The sequence below is a fragment of the Elaeis guineensis genome, chromosome 4, assembly GCF_000442705.2.
Source record: "Elaeis guineensis isolate ETL-2024a chromosome 4, EG11, whole genome shotgun sequence".
In the NCBI taxonomy this organism is placed as follows: domain Eukaryota; kingdom Viridiplantae; phylum Streptophyta; class Magnoliopsida; order Arecales; family Arecaceae; genus Elaeis; species Elaeis guineensis.
In genome coordinates this window covers 26088083-26092816 of record NC_025996.2, presented here as the reverse complement: position 1 = coordinate 26092816, position 4734 = coordinate 26088083, and the positions used below count along the sequence as shown (strand labels likewise).

Below are 4734 nucleotides of genomic sequence, written 5' to 3'. Positions count from 1 at the left end.
TTGCTTGGGTAAGCTTATCGACGCCACTTTCACCTCTAACTCCAAGTCTATAAAAGCAGGAAAGGAGCAGGGCCGGATCGCCCTCTTTGTCGCCAAAGATCGCTACAGTGTCGAGATTTCTTTTTTGAAGAGGATCCCTTAGGGTTTTGGAAACTCTTGCTCTCTTCTCTCCTTAATCGTTGTGGTATCTGTAATTCTTGGGCAAGAAATGGTGGTGCTGCCGCTGGAATCGCTGCCACTGGGGTTCCGGTTCCATCCGACGGACGAGGAGCTCGTGAACTACTACCTCAAGGGCAAGATCAACGGCCGGATCAACTCCGAGGTCGTCGTCATTCCCGAGGTCGACGTCTGCAAGTCGGAGCCCTGGGAACTCCCCGGTAGTGCCGTCGCTTCTTCTTCTTTCTTTCTTTTTTCTTGACATATGAATTCGATTTTTTATGCGAAATTCTGGTGGTTTTCTTGGATGGCTGGTGATAGGTAAGTCGGTGATCCGATCGGATGATCCGGAGTGGTTCTTCTTCTCGCCAAGGGACCGGAAGTACCCCAACGGGCACAGGTCGAATCGGGCGACGGATGCCGGGTACTGGAAGGCCACCGGCAGGGACCGGACGATCAAGACCAGGCCGCCGGGCTCGACCATCATCGGCATGAAGAAGACCCTCGTCTTCCACCTCGGCCGGGCACCAAAAGGGGTCCGCACCTATTGGATCATGCACGAGTACCGCACCACCGAGTCCGTGTTCGACTCCGGGGAACAGGTCAGCTTCTGTTTTCCTTTGCTTTCTTGATCAGTCCAGTTCTCTTATTCTTGTTTTCCTCAGAAAAAAAGGATTTTTCCCCCACCCTTACGAGGATTAGACGTGAGCTGACTTAATTCTTCTTGACATTTACATAAGATGAACCCGAAGACTGTTTTTTTGAGAGTAGTTCTTTCTTGTTCCTTTGTTTGTGTTGAGGTTTATGATTGAGATATTCTCTTTAATTCGGCATCGAATTTGAGGAGATCTTGGTGGGGATCGATGCCAATTAAAGGAACGTAGCTTGTTTAGATAGTAGAGGTGCGCGTTCTTTAATGTGCGACAAGGTTTCCTTGATTCAAGGTTGATGGTTTAAAATTAAGATATTCTCTTTAATTTGGCATCAAATTTGAGGAGACTTTGGTGGGGATTGATGCCAATTAAAGGAACATAGCTTGTTTAGATCGTAGAGGTACTCGCTATTTGAAGTGTGATCGTCTTGTTTCACATATTGTGCAGGGTAGCTTTGTTCTTTGTCGCTTATTCAAGAAGCCTGAGGAGAAGAGTCCAAGTTCCAATGTTGGTGCGATAGATGGAAATGTTGATGAGATGGAGTCTAGTTTCTTATCACCAGGTGAAACCCCACAGGGAACAGATACCTTGGAAGAATTTGCAGCACTTCTGAATCAAGAGCTTTTACAGCCAGCCATGCAAGAAAATTTGCAGCCTTCTCTCAACATTTCAGACACACAATCAACAAGCACTAACAATCCTCTAAGACCTGAAGATACAGGAGATCATGCAACAACATATCCTTTAAGACCTGAAGAGAACCATTGCAATAACAATGGAGCTTCTGCTGTAGGTGATCATGAGGCTGGTCCAGAGGTAAATAGATACTCCATATTAATATTTAAGCTATGTAATTCAGTCAATAAGGACATCACTTCCATACTTTTGATTTATTTGAGAGTGTGCCTAGATAAAGCTATTCTACTTATATGTTCATAACATATACCCTTTTAATATCTTATATACTCAGTGAGTTAATCATGAATATCAACTAAAATCACTTTTTTTGTAAAAGAAAAAAAAAATGTTACCTTCTCCTTCTATATAATTGCAGGTTGATTTTCTACTTGATGAACTATGTGAATTCTTAGGTCCAGATGAGCAACTTTATTTTGATCAGCTTCCCAACATCGGTTCCTCTTCCTTTTGTGACAATGTCTACCAGGGATCAAGATGTTTCAAGATAACTATGTTGAGCAGGACTCAGTCACTGAATTCTTAGACGGAGTGATTAATAACCAAGAAGAAGATTTCCCTGAAGTAACAGATACTCAGAAAGATTCAGCCCCAAGGGATGTGCCAGATCGTCTTATTTGTAAGCTTCAAGTTTCTTCCCGGGACTCTGTGTCTGGCAAGGAGGGTGGGACAGGTGGTGATGTTGGTACCATACCTGTTACTATGCAGGTCAGAAGGCCTGAAAAACTTCGATAAATATTGCAAATGCAACAAATTTTGTTTTTTATCTACTCATCTGGCAAACTAACAAGAATTAATGAACTTTGAAAATATTTCTTTTGCTTTTCTTGTGTAGTACAGGAAGGCCAAGATATGGATGCTTATGGACATCACTATCAGTCGTTTTCGCAGTCAAGTGGTTCTTCACAGATGAATAACTCTAATAATTATCATGAAACAAGAACTGATGAGATAAACCTGCTTCCAGAAACAGAAAATGCACTATGGATTCAGAGTGGGACAATTAATTTCAAGACTCGTCAGGAACTTCCAGACATGAACAACTTAATGGCATGGCAGGGCTTGGTACCTAGAAATTTCAGGTTGCAAAATGAAATTGACAAAGGATCAATGCTCACATGTAGAGAATTAAGCAGTAAGAAAAATGATAATGAGGTTAACTCGGTGATACCTGAGGTGAGAGGTTTTATGTGGTTGTTACGTAGTAAGTCTAATGATCTGATGGTTTACTTCTATTTATGAAATTAAATGGCCTTGAACTAATGTCTGCAGGCTAAAGAATGTGCTGAACACCAGACTGCTGAAGATACAGAAATTTCAGGGTCTCTCTTTCTTGATGATGTTGAGGGCATCTCTGATCATGGTAATAAATATCTAACCTTGCTGTTACCCAAATGCACTTTAATCAATCGAGCTATACCCGCTGTTAGGGGTGTAAGCTGGGCAGATAACCCTGGATCTGGCTCTGTCTGACCTGCTTTGGGACCTTATTAATATTTTGAAGTTCAGATCCATGGTTTGGGTAGCTTCTATCATTTTAAATGTGGATCTTACTGAATTAGATGTGATTTAATTGTGTCCTAATGAATAAGATGTGACTTAACTGACTCTTAATATTCTGGATGAGGCCAGTAAAAATCAGTACAAACTTCAAAAATGTGGGTCTAACAGCTTAATCATAGGAGTTTAGACTTGACACAAAGAGAGCCTGCCTTGGCCACAATATGAATGGGCTGGCTCTGGATCCAAGTCATAAACACAATGTTCAGGTTGGATCCAGATCAAGCTGAATGGAGACCTTACCTGACTGCCTGCAGCACACCGGCGGTTGGTTTTTGGTTGGGAGGGAGGAATCCCTCTGGAGTTCCGATTTTCCTTTTGTATGCAATATTAGCATACTGACTTGTCCCATTCGTATTTTATATTTTTGGAGTTCTTTCCGTTGCTGTTCTGGTATGTTAGGTTTTCTTTGTATACGAATAGTGCATCCAAGTGATCCTGTAAATCACTTATCCATGGATGACTCCTAAACTTTTGGTTTCTTTTTAAAATATATCTTAAATAAATGACCTGACAACTCATAAAGCTTGCCTCAAATAATATTTCAATAAAAACAAAAGACCTACCAAATTTGGAAAGATTTTCATAGTTGAAATTCTAATGTAAAATAATATTGCATCCAAGTGATCCTGTAAACCACTCATCCACAGATAATTTTCTGGTTTCTGTTTATAATATATCTAAACTAAATGACCTGACAACTCATAAAGCCTGCTCAAATAAAATTTCAATAAAAATAAAAGACCTACGAAATTTTGAAGATTTTCAAAATTGAAATTCTTTTTTTTTTTTCTGCTCATCGTCTCGGTAGTTGAAGAAATATAGGGCTGAAAAACCTACCACAAGAGCCTTGCAACTGCCAGTACAATCCAATTGGTGACTTGGGACGACAAAGTCCCAGACAAGTAAGGTTAATGGGTCTGTCTACGAGGAAGTGATAAATTGCTATTTGTCTGCCCTTTACACCATTTTGTCCTGTGTTAATGGGTGAAACTATAACAGGTGTGGTGCTCTGTTTTAGGCTCTCAAAGTTTTAGATATTTACTTCATGGTAGGTGTAGATAATCTACTTGCGAGGATTTGCTGTTTGTTTTGGTTGGGTGGGATGTAAGAAAAAGAAAAAGAAGAATAACATGTGAGTTGTTTGATCCATTAGATTTTTTAAAAATTTCTTGCATATTTTATTATTATTATTTTTTTGTTATAATTGTATAAAGTTTGCATCATTGTCGGTACTGAATATGTATGGTGGTTATATTTACTAAACGATCAAGTAGATACAAGTGATGGTCTTATTCAATGGTTCCATATTTAATCATTCCAGTATGAGCACAACACTGTACAATGCTAATCATGGTTGCTTGTCATGCAGATGATGCAACCTCTATTGAGGCAATGACCGCCTTCTCAGAGATCTCTCATGAATCTAAATCTGTACTGAGGCAAAGGACAAGAGGCACTCATGAAAATGATGATAAACTCAAAGGCCTGCCTCTGCAGTTGGATACACCTAGAATTGTTTGTGTCTCTATTACTAGAGCGAATGTGATTTTGTTGGCCATCCTTTTGCTAATCTGTGTCGTGATAAGTTGGTATTTAAGCTCTTGATATATTTACAAAACAAATCCTGTATAATTTTGCAAATATATAGGGCTCTGCATTTCTAATA

General features: G+C 39.8%; 1 non-coding gene across 1 annotated transcript; it reads left to right on the top strand.

Moving 5' to 3' along the window:
• On the top strand, window positions 1-4734 carry LOC105043241 (protein NTM1-like 9). The gene is made up of 7 exons (XR_012140801.1): window positions 1-377; window positions 478-758; window positions 1257-1625; window positions 1864-2213; window positions 2346-2681; window positions 2778-2868; window positions 4438-4734. It is a non-coding gene; the product is annotated as a protein NTM1-like 9 (transcript).